Genomic DNA, 16,530 nt, shown 5'->3' on the forward strand with positions numbered 1-16,530 from the left:
GGGTTTCACCATGTTGGCCAGGATGGTCTCAATCTCTTGACCTTGTGATCCGCCCACCTTGGCCTCCCAAAGTGCTGGGATTACAGGCATGAGCCACCGCCCCTGGCCGTAAAAATGTACAATAAATTATTATTGACTGTCGTCACCCCTTTCTGCAATCAAATACTAGATCTTTTTTCTTTTTTGAGACAGAGTTGCATTCTGTTGTCCAGGCTGGACTGCAGTGGCATGATCTTGGTGCATTACAGCCTTGGCCTTCCAGACTCAAGTGATTTTCCCACCTCAGCCTCCTCAGTAACTGAGAGTACAGGTGCACACCACCATACCCGGCTAATTTTTGTGTTTTTTTGTAGAGATGAGGGTTTTGCCATATTGTCTGGATGGTCTTGAACTCCTGGGCTCAAGTGATTGGCTTGCTTCAGCTTCCTGAAGTGCTAGAATTACAGGCTCAAATACTAGATCTTATCATGTTAACTAATACAAGTTAACCATCCCTACTACCCATTTATTACCCCCCACTGCCCTTCCTAGCCTCTGGTAACTGTCATTTTACTGTCTATCTCCATGAGTTCAATTGTTTTTATTTTTAGCTCCCACAAATGAGAACATGTGAAGTTTGTCTTTCTGTGTCTGCCTTATTTCACTTAACATAATGACCTCCGGTTTCGTCCATGTGGTTGCAAATAACAGGATCTCATTCTTTTTTATGACTGAATACCACTCCATTGTACAGTTATAGCACATTTTCTTTATTCATTCATCTGTTCATGGACACTTAGGTTGCTTCCAAATCTTGGTTATTGTGAACAGTACTGCAATAAACATGGGAGTGCAGATATCTCTGATATACCGATTTCCTTTCTTTTGGGTGTACACCTAGCAGTGGGATCTCTGGATCATATGGTAGTTCTAGTTTTTTGAGGCGCCTCCACACTGTTCTCCATAGTGGTTGTACTAATTTACATTCCCACCAACAGTGTACAAAGGCTCCCTTTTCTCCACATCCTTGCCAGCATTTTTTATCCAACTTTCAAAAATTATTATTCAGTAGTACTGTTGAAATTTTTAAAATATGTATCCTAATATGTGCAAATTTTTATTAACCATATCCTAATGTACATGAAATTCATGATAATTTACATTTGAACATAATACAACTGTCAATTGATTTCTGTGTTCCTCTCAGCCCTCTTTTTATCATTTGGGAAGAGGGAGTGTGGAGGAGAGAATGAGGCAGGAAGCAGAGCGGTTGGTGTGGATGGGTCCCAGTGTCCCTGGTATTGTCTAAGCCCAGTGTCCCAGATCAAGTTGACAAAGGGGCGTCAATCAATGTTCTGGAATTCCAGTTAGCCATGCATATAGAAATGCCCCATTCATGATTAAACTAGAGTGGAAAATGACCACCAGGTGGTGCTACAACCCAGTTGAGACCAAGATGGACTTGGTTCTCAGCCAGATATCCAAACTCCCGTTTAGTTAGCTGTGTAAGTTCCATCATAATGCAACAGTTTTACAAGTTCCTTTCTACATCTGAATGAACTTCCGTGGACAGCTCTTGGTACACACACATTACATTCAATAATACTCATTTTTAACAAGCTTCTAGTTGATGCTGATATTGTTTGGAGTTGCTCTACACAGTAGTCAGAGCAACCTTTTCAAAACCCAAAAACCATGCCATTTCCCTTCTTTAATAGCTTGGCTATGTATAAAATATTGTCAGACATAGATTAAGGGTTAAAGGGTTAATGTAAGCGTTAAGGCCCTTATATGTATGTCTGTTAGTCTGCATTGGGTAAAGCCTCAAATAATAGACAACATAACCACAACCCAATATTCTGAAACTTAATGGTGCAGAATAAATGATCCAGTACAGCCAAACTGCATGAATACACTTGTCCCATTTAGTGGAAACACTGTAAAAACCCATTACAAAAAAAAGCAGTTATCATAAAGTAACAACAAAATTTTAAGAAACTTAAAAGTAAAGCCATTTGGTTTTTATGCCTGTGGCAGTTTCACATCTAATAAGACTATACTATAGAGCTAACTAGCACTCCATTTGGAGTGTTAGTTTTTGAAGACAATTCAGAAATAAGGACATAGACTACTTTTGTATGTGTCCAAGAGATTTCTATTTCAGTAATGAATTATTGTCATTTTCATTGCTAGATCCTGGGTATGATCCTAAGATTATGTAAAATGTAATGGAGTAGTGTAAGTATTTGTATCTGCGATTACTATTTTTACTTTTCTGAAAAATACTTTCATCTGCTATTATCCTCCAAATAGCTCTGTAAGTAAAATGCAGAGAGGCTTCCGAATTCTCCAATTTGAGCATACATCAGAATCACCTGGAGAGATTCTGACTCAATTGGTCTGAAAGAAAACTCAATTATTTGCATTATTAACAAGCTGCTAGGTGCTGCTGCTGGTGGTCCACTCCCCACACTTTGAGTTAGCACCGTTTTAGGGTAGTGGTTATTAATTTTGGCTACACATTGAAATTACATGGATGGGAAGTTTTTAAAAAGTATTTGGGGACTCCCAGAGACTCTGATTTGATTGGTTTGGGTTAAGGCACTTACATGTACGTATGTGCATTTCTTTACTTGCCAGCAAGTTCAAGCACCTACTCGTGTCTACTAATGATTTGGATTACCTATTTTTTGTAAATTACCTGCTTAGAACTTTATCGGTTTTAATTTGGTTGTGTCTTTTTTATTGATATATACTACAAACATTTTAATATATTATGGATTAAACCTTTTCTGACTTATATCCGAGAATATTATATCTTAGTTTGTCACTTGGCTCTTATGTACAAATTTTAATTTTAATTATATAAAATCTATCCACCCTTTTATTTATGGCTTCTGGATTTTAGTCTTGCTTAGGAAGGTTAACCACAAGATTTAAAATGTTCCTTTATATTTTTCCCTAACATTAGTTTCCTAGTATTCCTTTTCCCGTTTATCTACAGATCTTTTTTTTTTTTTTTTTTTTTTTGAGACGGAGTCTCGCTCTGTCACCAGGCTGGAGTGCAGTGGCATGATCTCAGCTTACTGTAACCTCCGCCTCCTGGGCTGAAGTGATTCTCCTGCCTCAGCCTCCCGAGTAGCTAGGACTACAGGCACATGTCACCATTTCCAGCTAATTTTTGTATTTTTTAGTAGAGACGGGGTTTCACCATGTTGGCCAGGATGGTCTCAATCTCTTGACCTCGTGATCCGCCCACCTCAGCCTCCCAAAGTGCTGAGATTACAGGCGTGAGCCATAGTGCCTGGCCTAATTTTTGTATTTTTAGTAGAGATGGGGCTTCACCACATTGGCCAGGCCGGTCTCAAACTTCTGCCCTCAGGTGATCGGCCTACCTTGGCTTCCCAAAGTGTTGGGATTACAGACGTGAGCCACTGTACCTGGCTATGATGATTTTTGAAACAAGATCAGACAACTTGTTTCCCAGATGGATAGTTCATATGTTGGTATTGAAGTCCCTTCTGCCACTTTCGGAATAAAGCGATTTGTTAAGGCATCTAGATGATATACAGAATCTTTGAGAGAAACAGGCTTCATCATGAGTATTCAAGAACTCCCCAAGAGCACTACACACTGGGGTCAGTTGGGGGGAAATAGGGGAGGGACGGGGGGGGGGGGGGAGCTGGGGAGAGATAGCAAGGGGAGAAATGCCAGATGTAGGTGATGGGGAGGAAGGCAGCAAATCACACTGCCATGTGTGTACCTATGCAACAATTTTGCATGTTCCTCACATGTACCCCAAAACCTAAAATGCAATAAAATAAATGGGGGAAAAAAAAAGAACTCCCCAAATGGCCTGACAAGGCAGCTGCTAACTCTGAAAGGATGAGGATGCTGCAGAATTAGGAATCTGCCCAAAGGGGTTCATGCCTTTTCTCTCTCTTCGTGAAATACAAATTTGAATGAGTCTTACTTGGCTTGGTGGAACCTAAATCATTTTTGCCACCCTAGCTACAAGTGAATGTGGAAAATACTGGTTTTGGTCTTCCAGGAAGGCATCCAAGAAGAGAGTTGGTCAATCCATGCACGGTATCTGTTACTATGTCACTGACTCGTCCATCATTTTCCTGTATTTTGAAATGCTGTTATTTTCATAAATATATCATAGATATATTTAATTAAAAGATACTTGGGAACAATCAGCAGCCTTTGCCACACCCCATAGCTCTCTTATAATTTGTCATATGTTTCCGTTAATGTAGTATATGATCTTATTTTTTTCCAAATAAAGAAGGGCAAGGTGTTGAGGGAGGATGGAGAATATAGAAAGTTGCCTCAGGTCACCCTTATAGGTCCTAAAGCCATTTTTTCTGCCACTGCTCGTTGGGCTGACATCATTCTGGGATAATAGCCCAGCTTGATTTCCCAATTACTAATCTATGTCTGTCTATTCTGAAACCCAGACCATTCATTTTGTCATTTTAATTTCAGTTATCTAATATATATATATATATATATATATATATGTACACACACACACACACACACACTTTTTTTTTTTCCTAACAGGGTCTCACTCTGTCACCCAGGCTGAAGTGCAGTGGTGCAATTATGGCTCATTGCAGCCTCAGTCTCCTGGGCTCAAGTGATCTTCCCACCTCAGCCTCCTAAGTAGACAGCTAGGACTAAAGATGTATGCCACCATGCCTAGATAATTTTTTTTCTTTTTGAGATGGAGTCTTGCTCTGTCACCCAAGCTGGAGTGCAATGGCATGACCTTGGTTCACTGCAACCTCTGCCTCCCAGGCTCATGTGATTCTCTTGCCTCAGTCTCCTGAATAGCTGGGATTACAGGAGGGTGCCACCATGACTGGCTAATTTTTGTATTTTCAGTAGTGACGAGGTTTCACCATGTTGGCCAGGCTAGTCTCGAACGCCTGACCTCAAGCGATCCACCTGCCTTGACCTCCCAAAGTGTTGGGATTATAGGCGTTAGCCACCATGCCTAGCCTCCTTGCTAATTTTTGTATTTTTTGTAGCGAAGAGGATTTAGCCATGTTGCCCAGGCTGGTCTTGAGCTCCTGGACTCAAGTCATCTGCCTGCCTTGGCCTCCCAAAGTGCTAGGATTACAGGTGTGAGTCACCGCACCTGGCCTCAGTTATCAAAATTTTAAATTTCCAAATATATAGTCAATATTTTTGTACCTATGACATCTCATGTTTCTCCGAAGATATTAATTATACAATTCAAATGTCTTCTTCTGATTGTTCTCTAGCTTTATTTTCCCTAATTGTAAAAATGGTGCCTTTCTTATGGTGACTTTTTTAATGTGTGATAATGTGTTCGCTATCTGTGCAATTTTGTATTTTAGAATCTCTTTTGCCTTTTATTTACAGTAGCTGTTCTCTGCCACTGTTGTGTAAGGAATAGCAATTATAAGATGCGGGTATGTTGATAGCTCATCTTTAAAGTGTAGGAGACTGGTGTTCTTCCTGGAGATCTATTGCTTCCTGGGCCACAATTTAGAACCAGTTGGAGAGGAGAAAGTAGTTGACCAGCCTAGCTACTCTAAATCTCTTTTTCTAATTACTCTTCCAAATCAATGTCTCAGTACCCTCCTCCCTACTTCTTGATCTGTTAACTGTGAGTTTGTACACTCTCCCCAACTACTCCTACTTTTACCTTTAGCACGTTCCTTCATATGATTTGAGCTAAATTTTCCTCCATTTTGTTTTTCTGAGATTTCATCTATCTGCATTCCGTCTTTTCTCAACATTTCCGGTTTGCCAATGGCAATTTTTTCTTGTTTCTAGGATTTCACCATGTTGACCAGGCTGGTCTCAAACTCCTGAGCTTAGGTCACCCACCGGCCTTGGCCTCCCAAAGTGCTGGGATTATAGGCGTGAGCCACCACATCCAGCCTTCTTTTACTTTTACTTTTTTTACTTTCTTTTTTTTTTTTGAGACGGAGTTTTGATCTTGTTGCTCAGGCCGGAGTACAATGGTACAGTCTCAGCTCACCACAACCTCTGCCTTCTGAGTTCAAGAGATTCTCTTGCCTCAGCCTCCTGAGTAGTTGGGATTACAGGCATGTGCCACCATACCCGGCTAATTTGGTATTTTTGGTAGAGACAGAGTTTCTCCATGTTGGTCAGGCTGGTGTCGAACTCCTGATCTCAGGTGATCTGCCTGCCTTGGCTGCCCAAAGTGCTGGGATTACAGGGATGAGCCACCGTGCCCGGACTTTACTTTTTAAAAGTATCTCCTGGCTGGGCCCCATGGCTCAGGCCTGTAATCCCAGCACTTTGAGAGGCCAAGGCAGGCAGATCGCTTGAGCTCAGGAGTTCCAGACCAGACAGGGCAACATGGTGAAACCCTGTCTGTCCAAAAAATATGAAAAGTAGCTGAGTGTGGTGGTGCATGCCTGTAGTTCCAGCTACTCGGGAGGCTGAGGCAGGAAGATCAATTGAGCCCCAGAGGTGGAGGCTGCAGTGAACCATGTTCCTGCCACTGCACTCCAGTCTGGGTGACAAAGTGAGACCCTATGTCTCAAAAACAAATAATAATAATTAAAATAAACAAAATTATCCCCTTTATCATTTCATAAGATTTTAGGTGGTAGGTGGGTGTAGGTGTGTGTGCTGTGTTGGCTATTTTGATCTTATCTGTGTTAGATCAAAACAGTGTGTGTTAAATTGTGTATGTGTGTGTGTTCATGAGAGAAGTTTTGTCCTTTTTTTTTGGACTTATTTGTCAGATTATTGTTTTCTACTCTAAATGGTTAAAAGAAGAGAAAAAAATCATAAATTCAGAGTTGAAATAAATACTGAATCTCCCATCCAAGTACTAACCAGGTCCAGACCTGCTTGGCTTCCGAGAGCACACGAGATCAGGAGCATTCAAGGTGGTATGGCCATGGACTGAATATTGAATCTTAGTCTTTCTCACATGTGTTTTTTTCTCTACTCATTTCTTTCTGGAAAAAAACAGCCAAATAAAACAAATATGGTCACATCACACTTGCTGGTATCATTCAGAATGTACCCACTTTTCCTAAAATTGGTGCCTATACAGCAGCTGATTTCAGGATGCCGATCAGGGCTGGGTGACAGTGGGGTGTTATGGTTATAGCATGTTAGAAACCATCAGGCTCTGGGGAATGAGCTAACATTAGCCACATTCACAGAGACTCAGTTATAATCCAGAATGCCAATATTTTTCCCTTAGAGTACAGGATACACTGTAACTTGGCAGGGACAAGTATTGTAAATAGCAGAAAACTGGAGTTGAATACTGGTTCTGCCATTCACTCTTTTTTTTTTTTTTTGAAACAAGTTCTCAGTCTGTCACCCAGGCTGAAGTGCAGTGGTGTGATCTAGGTTCACTGCAACCTCCACCTCCCAGGCTCAAGTGATTCTCCCGCCTCAGTCTTCCAAGTAGCTGGGACTATAGGCACACACCACCATGCCCAGCTAATTTTTGTATTTTTGGTAGAGACGAGGTTTCACCATGTTGGCCAGGCTGGTCTTGAACTACTGACCTCAAGTGATCCACCCGCCTCTGCCTCCCAAAGTGCTGGGATGAGCCACCTCGCCCAGCCTACCATTAGCTCTTGAGTTGGAATCCTGGTCCTGCCATTCCCTCTCTTTCTTACCTATTATTACGGAATCTGCACTTTTGTCCTCATGAACATTAAATAAACCACATGAACTTCTTGGCACAGTAGCCAGTGCATAGAAGACATGGAACAAATATTAGCGATGATAGTGAAGATGATGATGGTAGTACACTGAAGCTCTGCTTTTTTGATAGCCCTCCCAGTATCAATGAGCCTGAGAAAATAAATTAACAATTCAGATGGATCCTTGGAAACTGTGAAATTAGCAAAAATAGTCTTTATATAAAAGACATTAAAAATTTTAGTTGAATTTAGTTTTTTATCTTTAGTTGTGTTATCATGGGGAAAATAACATTTTGTACTTCAGTTTTCTCACCTATAAATTGAGAATAATTTCTTAGGGTTGGCATGGATATTCAATAAGTAAACACTGTGAAGTGTTTTAAATGGTGACTACCCAGTAGCAGCTCAATTTTTTTTTTTTTTTGATAGGGTCTTTCTCTGTTGCCCAGGCTGGAGTGCAGTGGTGTGAACATGGCTCACTGTAGTCTCAGACATCTGGGCTCAAGAGACCCTCTCATCTCAACCTCCAGAGAAGCTGGGACCACAGGCACATGCCACCACACCTGGCTAATTTTAGTTGTTTTTTTTTAGAGATGGGGTTTTGCCACATTGCCTACGCTGGTCTTGAACTTCTGAGCTCAAGTGACCTGCCCACCTCAGCCTCCCAAAATACTGGCATTACAGGCATGTGCCACCATGCCCTGATTTATCTTTATGTTTAGTTGGTGATTTTATCATTATTTTGCCCAGCTTAAAAGATATTTTTTTCAACCAACAGTTGGAATACATGATTGAATATAATTTATGTGATAAACAAATATTTAAATTAAGACTATCCTAGAAAAATTGGAACATATGATTACTATAACTACAGTGTACATTTTTAACTAGTTTAAAAATCTTTGTATAAATTTTTTCTCATTGCTCTGCAAGCCAAAGAACAGTGTACACTTTTGATTACCAGAATACTTATGTTCACCAAATACACCATCTCTCCTCTATGAATTCTTCCTACCTGATGCTATTACTTCAGTTGTTTTCAAACGATTGCTCTTTTAACTATTAGTGATGGCTGGGTGTGGTGGCTCATGCCTGTAATCCTGGCAGTGTGGGAGGCAGAATCAGGTGGATTACTTGAGGTCAGGAGCTTGAGACCAGACTGGCCAACATGGCAAAACCCCGTCTCTACTAAAAATACAAAAATTAACCGGGTGTGGTGGTGCACACCTGTAATCCCAGCTACTTGGGAGGTTGAGGTAGGAGCATTGCTTGAACCTGGGAGGTGGAGGTTGCAGTGAGCCGAGATCAAACCATTGCACTCCAGCCTGGGTGACAGAGTGAGACTCCATCTCAAAAAAAAAAAAAAAAAGAAAAAAAAATCAGTGAAATCCTTTTATCAAATAGGATTTCACAAGATACTACAATATGTAAGTAGTCTGGGTTGGAGTCCTAGATTCAGAACCCTGTGTTTTTTTCTCTCCGTGAAACTCAGTGCTCCTGGAAACACAATTTGAATACTTTATTTCTCATTGGTGATGATACAATCAGTTAAGCAGATAACAATTTTCTTTTTAATTATTACGCACTGGTTGTGCGGTTTTTTTTTGAGACAGTCTCACTGTGTCACGCAGGCTGGAGTATAGTGATGAAATCTTGGCTAACTGCAACCTCTGCTTCCCAGGTTCAAGTGATTCTCCTGCCTCCACCTCCCAAGTAGCTGGGATTACAGATGCCCGCCACCACGCCTGGCTAATTTTTGTATTTTTAGTACAGACAGGATTTTATCATGTTGTCCAGGCTGGTCTCGAACTCCTGACCTCAGGTGATCCACCCACTTTGGCCTCCCAAAGTGCTGGGATTACAGGCGTGAGCCACTGTACCCGGCCCTGGTTGTGCATTTCTAATGATATACCCTAGTTATTATTTTACACTTAGGAACACTTTTGGGAAATAGTTTTATCAATGGTATGTTTACAAATCACATCTTAGGGTTGGCTGCTTTTACAGAGAGTTGTTACAGACATTTTATACGGATTACGTTGAGCTTCCTTTACAGAGCATGACTTTTATTTTACCTCTCCCAAATCATGTTATACCATATTTAGAATCTATCTTTCCTCATGAAGTACCCTGGTTAATATTACCCCTAAAGAAACAGATCACAAATACATTTAAAGTGTTTTCTTATTAAATTCATTGGGGAATAATTTACACACATTTTTCATATTTAAAGTGTACAACTAAGCTACCATAGCTGCATACACCTGTGAAATTGTCACTACCATCAAAACAGAGAAAATTTTCATCACCTTCCCCTCAAAACTATTTTTACTGCTCCTTTGCAGTTTATCCTTCCCTCCACCCATGGCTCCAGTCATTTACTAACCTTGGTTTTGTCATTATAGGTTAGTTTGTACGTCATATAAATTATATGGTATGTTTTGTCTCTGGCTTCCTCAAATCAGCATACTGATTTTGAGAGTTATCCATATGAGTCTTGTGCAAGAGTGTTTCTTCTAGTTTTATTGTTGAGTCATATTACATTGTTTAAATGTATCACAATTTTTTTTTTCATTTACATGTTGGACATTTGGGCTTCTTCTGGTTTGGGGCTATTGTGAAAAACAGCTGCTATAAGCGTTCCCGTTTTTGTGTAAGCATGTTTTAATTTCTCTTGGATAACATCTAGGAATGAAATGGCTGGGTCATATGTTAAATTTATGTTTACCTTTTAAAGAAATATTTTGCTTTATTTGTGAGAACTTACTTAACTCCCACTGCATATCTAGAACCAGATAAGGATATTAATTTACCTGATTCTCTAGGTGAGAGGTGAGAAAAATTCCTTTTCTTTCCTCTCCATGGCCCACCTACTTGCATAGTTCATCGCTCGTCCAATTTCTTTGGGTTCTTAAAAAATAATTTTAACTTCCCTCTTTTTTTTTTTTTTTTTTTTTTTACCATCCCAGGGTTGGTTGGGTGCCTATTCTGGGTTGGGTATTGTGCTGGGCGCAGAAGTAGCACGCGAGACTTTGAGTTAAAGGAGCAGCAAAACTTTGTTCTGTTCTCTGGACTGAGTTGGACAGACCACAACTACGATTATGTTTCAGGCAAAGTATGTGAGAACTCTTGAGGCAGCATTCCATTTACTTGACTCACATGCGAGAGAAAATATTCCACTTTGTTTGAGTGTGGGCTTTAGTTATATATTTATTTTAATCAGGTGTGGCTGTTAAATGAAAAGGAAGCAACAAGTAAAACAACGACAACAACAAAAAAAGAGTAGAGGAAAGAAACAATTCTTCCTTTAAAAACAAATACCTTTCCCTTTGACCAGCAGGTTCCAAAGTGTGGTACCCAGACTGGTAGCACCAGTTTTCTTTGCTGAGAACAAGTTAGAAATGCAAACGTCGCGCTACGCTCCAGACCTAAATGAATGGGAAACTCTGGGTTTGGGATCTGTGATTTAAAAAGCCCTCCAGGTGATTCTGATCTACGCTCAAGTTTCAGAACCGCTGTGCTAAACTCATTCCCAGGGTGTAGGTGGTCATCTTTAGGCTTGCGTAACTGTGGTTAGTAGAGAACATTGCTGCAGCGCCCTTCCACCTCTCCCCGCTCACGCCCCCAGCGCCTGCAACAACTCTGTCACCCGGAGCCTGAACCCAGACTCTGGGCTTCCCGTTCCCTCCCTTGGGAGCCGGAGGCAAAACGTGGCAAGTGGATTCAGAGTTTGAGGGCCCGGGTGCCGACCGAGCATGCGCAGTGGCGCGAGCGCAGCGGCTAGGCGGGCGCGGAGAAGTAGCCGCAGAGTGGACCTGCAGGTGCTTGGATCTTCAGTGGGAGCTACGCTGTCGAGGGCAGAACGGCGGCCGCGGCAGGTACGCGGGGCTGGGGATAGGGCCCAAAAGGAAGGCTAGACAGACAGATGGAAAGCGAAGCGTTACTCATTTGGGAGCGCGCGGCGACTTGGGGGCAGTCTCTCCCGGTCCCCTAGCTCGCGTCTGTCTCCAGGCTGTGCAGTGCGGCGCCCACGGTCCTCCGGGCTCGCTTCGGGGCAGGCAGTGCCCGCAGGTGTTAAATCGCGTATTTACACTGCTTGAACTATAAGCCTGAAAACTGAATTGTGATTGCCTGTAATGAAGTAAAGTATTTCATTGAGGTTTCTGTTTTCCACTTTGGGTGGCTGCCAGTGAAGCTTTCTTATCCAGCCTGTTTTGTTTGAATTCTGTGACTGGTTTATTTGCCTTTGGCCTTTTGGTGCATAGGATCAATAGGGCTGGAGTAAAATCCCACCCGTGCTTTCTCTTTTTGGTACCTTTCCTAGAGCATGGGGACCTCTGGATGCCGCATAAAGATGTCAGTTTTCAGCGAATTTCACTGCAAATAAACTTTCCGTGTTTCAGCTGCATTTTCAAGTGCAGACTTTACAACATTTAAGATTTCCCCCTAACTTTTCAATGATTACTGTATTTCAGGCGTCATTGGTACTAATAAAAGGAAGCGAGTTCGCATTTTCCCCCTTTACTTACTGTGTCACATTTTATGGCTTATACAGTGATATTTTTCCCTCGGGCCGCGGTGTTGGATGTTTGTATGAGGCTTAAGCGATGCTACATAAATTTCTTCAAGAACCTGTGAGCCAGAAGCAAAATTTCAGGCCAGGGAGCACACACTGAACTTGAAGCAAGTACTTTTACACCCCCCACCAGCTTCGTAATCAGCTCTTTTTTAAGTTGAATTATGTAATGAAATTCTGTAGTAAAGTGTTAAATTTGTAATATGGAGGCATACATGTATAGAAATAGTAAGTTTAGGAAGAAGAAATTTTAAGTTCAGAAAGAGAAACCCATATGGAAAGGGAATACAGGTATCCTGCCCCCCTTCATTCCTCCCATGATAAATGTTTTAATGGCAGAAATAATATACAGTTGGTCTAGTTTTGGACTGTAGAGACCTTTGAGGTCATCCAGTTCAGCTGCTTCAGTTTACAAATGAGAAAACTGAGACCAGCGAGGTTGGATGACTTGCTATGGCCACCCAAGCCCCTCATTGGCAAAGCTACGCCTGGGATCCAGCTTTTCTCATTTTCTGGGGTCTTTTTGCCTCTCCCTGCTGATACTCTTCTTTACCTCGATTATTAAACTTCTTTTTTCTCTTTTATCTTCTTATACCATGAAGTCTGGCTTAATCAGAAAATTAGTTGTTTCTCTTACTAAGCTTGTTAGTACCTCATAAATTCCTTTTAAAAAGTGCCCTCTCACAGAAGTCCCCCCTAACAATTTGCTGGTCCTGAAACCACCCTCCTTCCTTCCCTCAGTCACTTGGGCCCTTGGCCCAAAATGTCCGTGTGCCTGCCTCTTTCCGTATTGAAGTCCTGCCCATGCTGCAAGGTGTAGCTCAGGTGTGACCTCTTTTTGGAAGCCTTCCTTGATTGCCATAGCGTGAAGTAGCTCTCCCTCTTCTGAACCCTATAGCACTTACTACTGTTGTTTGTGCTGGTACGATCCCCATTGTATATAGTATCCTGAGTATTTTAGCACCTCCCAACTTCCCCACCAGGAAGTTGACAGGTTGTGTAAGCTCTTGGAGGTTAAAGCCTATGACTTAAACATCCTACCCAGCACTGAGCACAAAGTATATTCTCAGCCACTGTGGGAGGGAGTGGGGGAAGGAAGTGAAGTATGGATAGTTTTGTAAAGGGATTTCATGTGGTGGTTCTATAATACGGGGAAGGCCATCTTAGAGCTGTATCAAGGCAGCAGCCAAGTCCATTTCTGATTCCTCAGATTTTGATAACAGATCTGAGGAATCTGATTAGTTAGGGGAAGTACTGGAGACAGGCATAAAAATATACTAGGGAGCAGTTGTCCAGGCCCTGGATGAAGCCTGTCACTGGGAGAATGGAGGGCACAGATTTAAGAAATGTAAAGGAAAAAGCATGTGGTGAAAGACTAGATGCAGAGAAGGAAAGACATGTCGAAAATGAATTTCAGGGTTAGTAATGGGCTTATAATGTTCTTTTTATCTTAGAAGTATTTCCAGTTGTGATATTGTCTCTGTTTCTTATAGTTAGTGATGTGATTGTCTTATTTCCCATTCTAGATGATAAGCTCTCTGAAGGATGACCTTTAACCCCTCACAATACCTGGCACATTGCTTTGCAATATCAGACACTCAATAGTTGTTACATGAATGAATGAATGAATGAATAAATAAATAAATAAATAAATAAGGGCATTTTGGCATGGGGAGGGTGGGCATTTAGGATCTTAGCGCTATATGGTAGCACTTTGTCAAGACCATCCCTTAATTGTATAGAGGAGAGACTCAGATATTCTTAATTAAGTTAGTTAGTGAGATAGCCAGAAGCTCTGGTTAAGTTTCCTCGTTACTAGACCCAAGCTCTTCTCATTAACTCTTACTTTTTAAGATTGTTGGCCCCAAGATGATGATGATGATGATGATTATTGTTATTATTTTGAGACAGAGTCCCGCTGTATCGCCCAGGCTAGAGTGCAGTGACGCACGCGATCAGTAGCAGCCTTGACCTCCCCGGGCTCAAGTGATCCTTCCCACCTCAACCTCCCAAGTAGCAGTGACCACAGGCACGTGACACCTTGCCTGGCTAATTTTGTATCTTTTGTGTTTAGAGATGGAGGTCTCACTGTTTTGCCCAGGCTGGTCTTGAATCCATCAGCTTGCCTCAACCTCCCAGTGTGCTAGGATTATAGGCCTGAGCCACCATGCTCAGCCTCCCCAAATTAATTTGAGTTGGTAGCAAGATGCTCCAGTTTGAGATGTTTTGCGGTTTGAAAGCCCTCAGAAAACAATCTAAAGGGGAAATTTAGTGGCTGATGAGAGAATGTGTGTGTCATTGGAAGAGTGAAACACAGGCTGCTAGCCAGTTCAAGGTTGAGTATACACAGTGAGGAGGGAGTGAAGCCAGGCTCTTAGGAATCTGCACACTGGGGAGCTGAAGTCTGGAAAGGTCATGGTAGCTTGGCTTGCCAAAGGCAGACGACACAAATGGGTTGGCCCAAAGTCCTTGGGACTAAGAGCCTATTTCCTAGACATTCTACACTACCAGAAGATGGTGAGCAATGGCTTTGGAGAGGGTAGGCCAGGTGCAGTGAGGGTAGGCCAGGACGGTGGCACCAAAGGGTGGTGTTTATAACCCAAGAACACAGGAGTGAGGTAAGGTTGAGAGAGAGACAACTGTGATCAGATCTACCTGGAAAAACAAGACAGAAAGCAGTGCTTCTGAATCTAAAATTCCAGTTCAAGAGGTGGTTTGGAATATTTGTTTACTTGGAACAGATGTTGCATTTTGCAAATCACAGCCATTTTGCAAATCAAAACACAGCCTTTCCGTTGAGCTGCACACAGCATTGAGGGAGCTGTTGGATGGCACATCCTTGCCATTGACCTGCACACTGTGATCACCGTCTTCATATTTCTATAGGCAAGGATGGGCCATTAAAAATGTCAAGGAGAGGCTGGGCGTGGTGGCTCACGCCTATAATCCCAGCACTTTGGGAAGCCGAGATGGGTGGATCACGAGGTCAGAAGATCAAGACCATCCTGGCCAACATGGTGAAACCTCGTCTCTACTAAAAAATACAAAAATTGGCTGGGCGTGGTGGTGCGCACCTGTAGTCCCAGCTACTTGGGAGGCTGAGGCAGGAGAATTGCTTGAACCCGGGAAGCGGAGGTTGCAGTGAGCTGAGATCGTGCCACTGCACTCCAGCCTGGCGCCTGGCAATGGAGTGAGACTCTGTCTAAAAGAAAAAAAAAAATGTCAAGGAGAGAGAGAGCAGTTGAGAGGAGAGACCAAACAAATGAGCTTGAGAAATGGCTAGCAAAAGAGAAGGGAAGGATTGGCCTGGTTTTATATATTTTACATGTGTGTGTGTGTGTGTGTGTGTGTGTTTATCATGACATTAGTGAAAATTGATTAGGCAGATGCAAAATCAGGTAGTGTGTTGAAGTTAATGTCTCATACACTTAAGTGTCCAAATATGAAATCCTAGTGTTTACCATGGCCCTTTGTAAAATGACATATATCTTAAAATAATGGTAATATTAATAGCTAGTATTACAGAATGTCTTCCATGAACCAGACACTATACTAAATATTTTACAAGTAATATATCATTTCATCTTTATAAACCATCCTATGAGATAGGTGCAATAATTACTCATTTTATTTATTTTTAATTTTTATTTTTTACAAACAAGGCTTCAGTCTGTCACCCAATCTGGAGTGAAATGGCACGATCATAACTCACTGTAACCTTGAACTCCTGTGCTCAAGCAATCCTCCCGCCTCAGTCTCCCAGGTCTGCACCACCGCACCTGGGTAATGAAAAAAAATTTTTTTGTAGAGTTGAGGTCTTGCTATGTTGTCTAGGCTGATTTCGAACTCCTAATCTCAAGCAGTGTTCCCCCTTCAGCCTCCCGAAGCCCTGATATTACAGGCATGAGCCACTGCATCTGGCCTACTGTCATTTTCTACACGAGAAAATTGAGACATGGAGAGGTAGATAAAAGCATTTATCTGAGGTCACACAGTTTATAAGTGGCTGAGCTGAGATTTGACCCCAGACCTATCTGACTTTACACACTGAGTGCTTAAATAACTTAATCAAACATCTAAACAAAAATGCAAAGCTCTTTTTGAGGTAACTCTAACAGATGCTTAAATGGCCACAGGTTTCAGCTGGTAGAATCACCAACATTCTTTGAGCCACATTTTAAAAAACCAAAACAACAGTGATAAATCGTTCTGTTTTTTTTTTTTTTTCTTTCTTTTTTTTTTTTTTTTTTTTTTTTTTTTTTTTTTTTTTTTTTTTTTTTTTTTTTTTTTTTT

General features: G+C 41.6%; 1 protein-coding gene across 1 annotated transcript in view; it reads left to right on the forward strand.

Annotated features, from left to right (window-relative positions):
* Nucleotides 1-11,422: 11,422 nt before the first annotated feature.
* Nucleotides 11,423-16,530, forward strand: part of PLS1 (plastin 1) — a 120,093-nt gene continuing 114,985 nt past the window's right edge. The window contains exon 1 of the mRNA XM_017523763.2: nt 11,423-11,539. The gene's annotated coding sequence lies outside the window, so the exon portion shown is untranslated. The remainder of the gene's footprint in view (nt 11,540-16,530) is intronic.

The sequence above is a fragment of the Cebus imitator genome, unplaced genomic scaffold, assembly GCF_001604975.1.
Source record: "Cebus imitator isolate Cc_AM_T3 unplaced genomic scaffold, Cebus_imitator-1.0 Scaffold30, whole genome shotgun sequence".
Classification (NCBI taxonomy): Eukaryota; Metazoa; Chordata; class Mammalia; order Primates; family Cebidae; genus Cebus; species Cebus imitator.